This window comes from Symphalangus syndactylus, chromosome 18 (genome assembly GCF_028878055.3).
Source record: "Symphalangus syndactylus isolate Jambi chromosome 18, NHGRI_mSymSyn1-v2.1_pri, whole genome shotgun sequence".
NCBI lineage: Eukaryota > Metazoa > Chordata > Mammalia > Primates > Hylobatidae > Symphalangus > Symphalangus syndactylus.
Genome location: NC_072440.2, coordinates 99,902,355 through 99,909,835, shown reverse-complemented (window position 1 = coordinate 99,909,835; position 7,481 = coordinate 99,902,355). Strand labels below are relative to the sequence as shown.

The 7,481-nt window shown below is 40.2% G+C and overlaps 1 long non-coding RNA gene and 1 other non-coding gene across 2 annotated transcripts; both read right to left on the bottom strand.

The window, feature by feature from the left end:
• Nucleotides 1-293: 293 nt before the first annotated feature.
• LOC129468015 (uncharacterized) lies at nucleotides 294-7,107 on the bottom strand. The gene is made up of 3 exons (XR_008652529.2): nucleotides 6,965-7,107; nucleotides 2,186-2,365; nucleotides 294-410 (listed from the first exon to the last, which is right to left on the bottom strand). It is a non-coding gene; the product is annotated as an uncharacterized lncRNA (long non-coding RNA).
• On the bottom strand, nucleotides 4,569-4,672 carry LOC129468789 (U6 spliceosomal RNA). Its single transcript, XR_008652848.1, has one exon. It is a non-coding gene; the product is annotated as a U6 spliceosomal RNA (small nuclear RNA).
• Nucleotides 7,108-7,481: the final 374 nt, after the last annotated feature.

The window sequence follows — 7,481 nt, the reverse complement described above, 5'->3', positions numbered from 1 at the left end:
CTTTGGCAATACCCTCATAGACACACCTAGGAACAATACTTTGCATCCTTCAATCCAATCAAGTTGACACTCAATGTTAACCATCACGGGAGGTGCTGCACAGTTTTAAACCAGATATCAGGATAACTCACTCACTATCATGAGGACAGTACCAAGGGAGATGGTGCTAGACCATTTATGAAAAATCACCTCCCACCAAGCCCCACCTCCAACGTTGGGGATTACAATTTGACATGATATTTGGGCAGGAACACGGATGCAAACCATATCACCTCTCCTCTCCAACTTACATAAAAACCATTTTTTTTTTCCAGATTAGGTGTGCTCCAGATTATCTGAAGAATTTGAAAGTGTGTCCATGGTTTCCCAAGGCAGAGGCATATGTTTTTACATAGAGGGCTTCAGTGAGTCTGTAATAACAGAAAGAGTGAGGAGACAGGATTTTTTTTGAAGTTAAATAAATTAATACCGTGTGGGCCAATGGTGGCAGTGTGTAAGGAAGACAGAACTGTGCAAAGTCAGTAATCAAACATGATCAAATCGTGCTGCTGCAGACAACTGTTCCCCAGAGTTAGAAAACCAAGCTAAAAATATGACTTCTTAACACTCTGCACCTCCGGTGCACTCACTGCACAGTCTATAGCTGCAGGTAAAATTCTACCACGACAAACTTAAAGGTGGTGAGAAGGACACCCCCTGCCATTTCATGTTGTGCAATTGCAGGTTAAGGCTTAGCATAGACCAGAACAAAAAAGAGCCATTTGCAGATTCTTCATGCACATAGTCCCTTCTTTGCCCCTCTCTCACATAGATCATAAGGGGAAATGAAAATAGCCTGGTATATAAGATTAACTTCTCTGGGTCCCATTTTTAAAATCTGCTAATGTATAAGCTAGCCTATTGCTCCTCAGAACTCCTCTTCTGTTAAGTCAAACTAATAATTCGTATCTCTCAGGCATTAGGATTAAATGAAAATATTACCTATGAAGTCTGTAGAAAACTTCCTCGCATATGAAATCTGCTCAGAAATGGTCTGGTTTGTTCCTCATCTCATGACATTACTGTATTTGTTCAACATTCAGAGAGAGAGCAGAATGCAAATGCATAGGTCTTGAAGTCAGAAGATTGCTTGACAAAATGACCATAGGAAAGACTTCAAGCCTGTCTGGGTTTAGATTTCTTCATCTGTACAATGGAAATGATGTTCCCTATGCTTTTTTGGCTTGTATTTCATTTAAGTTTAAATGGTATAGCTGGAAAATGTTCATACTGTAAAGCAGTATACCAATGGTTGGTAAGGAAAGGGCTTTGAGTTGGGAGCACTTTACACCTCAGAATCATCTCTACATTAATAGCATAAAATTCAAATCCTCTAATCTGAAAGATGAGAAGTTCTAGGAGAGAATCGGGTATGGTACAGGCATGTATTTTTCCTGAAAATAGTTACTTTCCCAGGTAATACTGAAATTTCCTTCTCAGTGAGAACTATCTCAGTGCACAAAGATATATTTGTGAAGTATAAATAACGGTGCTATCACTAATTTCAAGTCTTCTGCATATATTATTTGGTAAATTATAAAGTAGAAGTTATTGTCCCTATATTTAAGATAAAAATATTTTTAAAACTATGAAACTATTTTAAGAGAAGATGAATCGATATCATGGAACTTGAATTCAGAACCGGGCTTGTCTCACTGGACCCATCCTAACTCTGTGCCCCTTAGAGCATCTTATAGTCCATTAACTGATCTCAAAGGCCAAAGGCTCAGGGTGGAGGCTCGAGTTTTACTCCACAGACAATATAGACCTATTTCTTTGATCATAATGTTATGAGTAACAGAATAATAATGAAATATTAAAGGAAACTTAAGTAGATCAAGGCATATCCTAAAACTTGTGAGATCAATGTCTAAAAACTGCCCTAGAAACACATCAGTAGTATTCTGTAGGATGTATATGGGTGGGACATGCATTATATAAATTGCACAAATCATGGAATATAACTTAAAAGTAATTATTTACCAATATAAATACCACACTTAGTAAGCAATAGAAAAATTAAAATCAAAGATAAACTATAAGAATCATCTCATGGAGAAACTCACAAATGAATACTCTGGAAAGTCATCACAGATGGCCATAAAGAATTCCGCCCCTCCCTGGACATACATCTTACTGTTCTTACCAAGGGTGGAGTTAGTTTCCTCTTTTCTTGAGTCTTTACTGGCTGATGACTTGTTGTAACTAATATAAAAATGGCAGAAACCACCCTGTGGTCTTCCAGGCTTAGCCTTTTAGAGTCATGGAAGATGGTTCTTTTGCCTTCTTGACATCCAGCTGTCTTGCAAAGAAAATCCAAGCCATCCTGCAGAAGAGAGGCTACATGAAGAAAGCTGTGAGGATGAGAAACCATAAGGGGAGAAGGTTCACATGGACAATAGAGATGCCCTAGTTGACAGTTAGCCCCAAAGCCCCAGACAGCTGAGAGAAACAAGCCACCAAATGAATGCAAAACCACTTGAATGGCCATAGCAGATGCCACTGTGTGCTATGTTGTAAATGTTTGTGTTTCCCTCAAAATTCATATATTAAAACCTAATCCCTAACATGATCCTATAAAGATGTGAGGTCTTTGGAAGGTGATTAGGCCAAATGAGATTCATGCTGTTATAAAATAAGTCTCTGAGCTGTCTTGCCCCTTTCACCATGTGAGGACACAGCATGAAGGCGCCATCTGTGAAGCAGAGGGGGAGCCCTCACTAGACACCAAATCTGCTGGTACTATAATCTTGGACTTCCCAGCCTCTAGTGCTCTAAGAAATAAATTTCTGTTATTATAAGTTACCCAGTTTTAAATGTTTTGTTATAGCAGCCTGAAAAGATCAAGACACTGTATGGAAAAGAAGAGCCACATAATCAATCTACACCATGATCAGAAAAAGTAAATTATTGCTGTTTAAAACTATGGAGTTTGGGGGTAGTTTATTATATAGAAAAAGTGACTAAAGTTAAACCTGCAGTCAAGGTGTCACTGTTGTGCTGTGAGGTGGGATAAGCTAGCATGCGTGTGTACGTGTCTGGCTGATGGGAGGCAGATGTCTGCAGACTTTCCCTGATGCCATTCTATAGAGTCTCCTGGTATTGTTGATGAATACATAACTGATCTGTTCAGCAAATGGCTACAATTTGTTTATGATGTGTCTTGAGAATGTTCTGATTAGCCTTGTCTCTGATGTTTGCAAAAGTTGTGAATGAAAGCTAACTGTAGTTAACTCCATAGGGCTTCTGATTAAAGTTATACAGCAATCAGCTCCCTCAAAGTCCATCGCATGTTTGGATCCCATTGAATTCTATGTTTATCCCCTAGATCAAAACTACTACATAGACACTTGCAGGAAATGCTTCACTTGTTCCGTAACAAAACTGATGTGAGGCAATCAAGCCACTGAAGGGAACACAGAGCAGGTCATGCAAGAGGATTCAATTCTATATGAGATATTGGGCTGAGGAATTAATGAAATTTCAAACCCAGACTCAATGCTCTACCCCTAGTGTCACCTTCTTTGTGGAGAGGAGAGGACCAAGAAAACATGTAGAATTAGCTTCCCTACTTCAGACTTCTCAAATAAACCAGTTGTGTGTATTATTAATAATTTTCTTTTTAAATTTTTTTTATTTCTTCTAAAAAAATGGAATACACATGCAGAACATGCAGGTTTGTTAGTTTGTTACATAGGTATACGTGTGCCATGGTGGTTTGCTGAACCTATTGACCCAGCCTCTGAGTTCCTTCTCCTCACCTCCACCCCCCAACCGGCCCTGGTATGTGTTGTTCCCTTCTCTGTGTCCATGTATTCTCATTGTTCAACTCCTAATCATGACTGAGAACATGCAGTGTTTGGTTTTCTGTTCCTGTATTAGTTTGCTGAGGATGATGGCTTCCAGCTTCATCTGTGTCCCTGCAAAGGACATGATCTCATTCCTTTCTATGGCTGCATAGAATTCCATGGTGTATATGTATCACATTTTCTTTATCCAGTCTATCATTGATGGGCATTTGAGTTGAGTCCATGTCTTTGCTATTGTAAATAGTGCTGCAATAAACATACGTGTGCATGTGTCTTTAGAATAGAATGATTTATATTTCTTTGGGTATATACACATTAATGGGATTGCTAGGTCAAATGGTATTTCTGATTCTAGATCCTTGAGGAATTGTCACACTGTCTTCCAGAATGATTGAACTAATTTGCATTCCCACCAACAGTGAAAAAGTGCTTCTATTTCTCCACAGCCTCACCAGCATCTATTGTTTCCTGACCTTTTAATAATCGCCATTCTGACCGGCATGAGACGGTATCACATTGTGGTTTTGATTGGCATTTCTCTGATGATCAAAGATGTTGAGATTTTTTTCATGTTTGTTGGGTATGTAAATGTCTTCTTTTGAGAAGTGTTTGTTCATATCCTTTGCCCACTTTTTGATGGGATTGTTTGTTTTTTCCTGTAAAATTGTTTGTCTTGTAAATTCTGGATATTAGACCTTTGTCAGATGGGTAGATGGCAAAAAACATATGGAGTACTTCACGAATTTGTGTGTCATCCTTGCACAGGGGCCATGCTGATCTCTGTATCGTTCTGATTTTAGTGTATGTGCTGCCAAAGTGAGCACTTATTAATAATTTTCTATTGCTGTGTAACTAGTTTCCATAAACTTAGCATCTTGAAACAATGTAAGTTTGTTATCTCCTAGTTTCCATGTGTCTGAAGCCAGTAAAGCTTTGCTAGGCCTATGCTCAGGATCTCCTAAAGCTGGAATCAAGGGACTATCTGAGCTGCATTTCTTCTAGAGCTTAGAGTCTTTTTGTCCAAGTTCATATAGTTGGAAGAATTCAGTTCCTTGTGGCTGTAGGACTGACGTTCTTGCTTTCTTGGTGGCTGTCAGATAGGGCTGCTGTCAACAAGTACAGGCCACCCAGAGTTCCCAGACACCTGACCCTCTTGCAGGCCTTCTCATAACATAGTAACTCATGTACTCAAGGCCAGGAAGAGAATCTGTCATTTCAGCTTGCTGTGATGGAGTCTTATGTGACATATCATGATCATGGGAGTGGCTATCCTCAATTTGTCATATCTTACTGGCTAGAAGTAATCACGGTTTCCGCTTGCACTCAGGAACAGGAAATTATGAAAGGACATGACTTATTGGAGGTCATCTCAGAATTCTACCTACCACAATGTGTTAGGAGAGGTTGCTCCCACATTATTTTCAGATAAATATTGCAATCACAACACCAGCAGTGTGCAGAATAGCTCTCACATTCTTTTTTTTCTTTTTTTTCTTTCTTTTTTTTTTTTTTTTGAGACTTGATCTCACTCTCTTGCCCAGTCTGAGTGCAGTGGAATGATCATAATTCACTGCAGCTTCGACCTCAGGGCCTCAGGTGATCGTTCCACCTTAGCCTCCTGAGTAGCTGGGACTACAGGCACATGCCACCATGCCCTGATAATTTGTTTTTTTAATGTAGAGACAGAGTCTTTTTATGTTACCCAGGCTGGTCTTGAGCTCCTGGACTCAAGTGATCCTCTCACCTCAGCCTCCCAAAATGCTTGGATTACAGGCATGAGCCACCGCACCCGGCCTCAGATCATTCTTGACCCCTTTATGAGAAGGCATACTCAAAGCCATTGTTGAACTAAAGGATGAAGACTAAGTTCAGTGGTAGAAAGGTGTGAGGAAGCACAAAGATTCTGCTGTAAATCTGCAAATTCAAAGGACCAGGGGCATTGGAATGAAAATTGCTACATGAAAATCTGAAGGCCTTGAGTGCTGCTGAAAGAAATGTGTCTTCCTCCTTAATTGTTTTAAATATTGAGGCATCCATTGAAAAGTTTTCAGTAATTACTTTTTTCTGGGTCTTCTTAAATTAGGATAAGTAGCTGTATGAAGATGGATCTAAATAGTGAAAGGGTATGCATTGTGATGACTCCTGTCAACAAGAATTTTCCAATGAAGATTGTATTTACTTGCGCGGAGGCACATTTTAACTGGGCACCCATATTATGCTAGGCAATTTCATGTAAAGAACCATATTTAATCCTCAGTGTGAGATGATGCTATTTTCACTTTCAGTTACAGAAAACAAGGCCCAGAGAAATAAACAATGTCGTCCATCTGGATTGTGTCTGCTGTAGGAACAGGAAGTAGGCTCTGCTCATGTCTGGGTATCCACTGCTTTCAGATCACAGACAATCAGTCACTGCTCATCACACAGCTGCTAAGTGGTGTGATCAGGATGGAAACCCCAGTGCCTCTGACTTCAAAGCCTATGCTGCTCCACTGCACCACAGCATCCATTTCATCAAAGTCAGGAATTCCCCCGATTTATCTTGAATCTCTATCAGCTGGCCCTGGGTGGTCGTTGTTCATGTTACTCATCATCTGTGTTATCAGTAGGAATGCTTCCGGTAATACAGAAAGGGGACCATGCATCAGAAAATGGTTACAAAGTGGCAAAAACTGACCTGACTGGGGATGTAGTCGAAGGGCAGGAAAAGATGGTGGGACAGGTCAAGGATGTGAGCAGAAAGGCACTCACGGTGGGAGCAAAATATAAAGAGGCACCAAAACACTCAGTGATCCTGATAAATAATATTTTAGTGCAATATTTTAAAAATCAGAATTTTTGTAAAAATATCCATGGTAAAGAAAATATCAACATTGTAAGTAAAGATGGGATCGCACCCTGCACTTGCCAGGCTCACTTACTTCATCCTCGTTACCTTACAGCCCTTAGAGGAGGCAGAAGCCATAAAGAATGAGACCAGAGGAAAAAACCTCTCCTACTCCCATTTCTCCAGGTTTCTAGGGACAGGAATGAGGGAGAAGCAAGGGAATTCTCATCTGCAGAGGTCATATTTCAGAGAAGTTACCATGATCTCTAGGAAAAGCATAGAAGCTTACCCATGGGAAGATCAAGAATCAGGAGACCTGTGTTCTGGTCTGGGTACCAGCACTAACTCACTGTGTGATTTGGGGCTAGCCCTTTTCTTTGGGCCTCAATGTACTCATTTTTAAAATGGGAGTTTTGAATTGAGTGCTTTCTGGGGTCCTTTCCAACTCAGACATTCTAGAAGGCTATGGACTAGCAGATTCCAGGGAGAATACTCTGTCCTTTATGTGGAAGTGCAGAATTCCAGAGAAAACTTCAATGGGTCAAATATGGACATCTTCTGTCTATTAGCTTTCCTTGCCTCTTTTCTCTTTCGTTTAGTGGTCAGTGGGCCACAAGAAGAGGCTAGTGGTCAGTTTCCACTGGTCCCTAGAAGTCAGGTCCCATGGAAGGTTGAAGTACTTAGCTTCTTGTAACTCTAGAACATCAGAGCTGACAGTATAACATTGGCCAGCTATGCCATAAGTCAGTTTGTACTAAAGATAATAACTACTGCAATTAGCTGGGCATGGTGGCACATACCTGTAG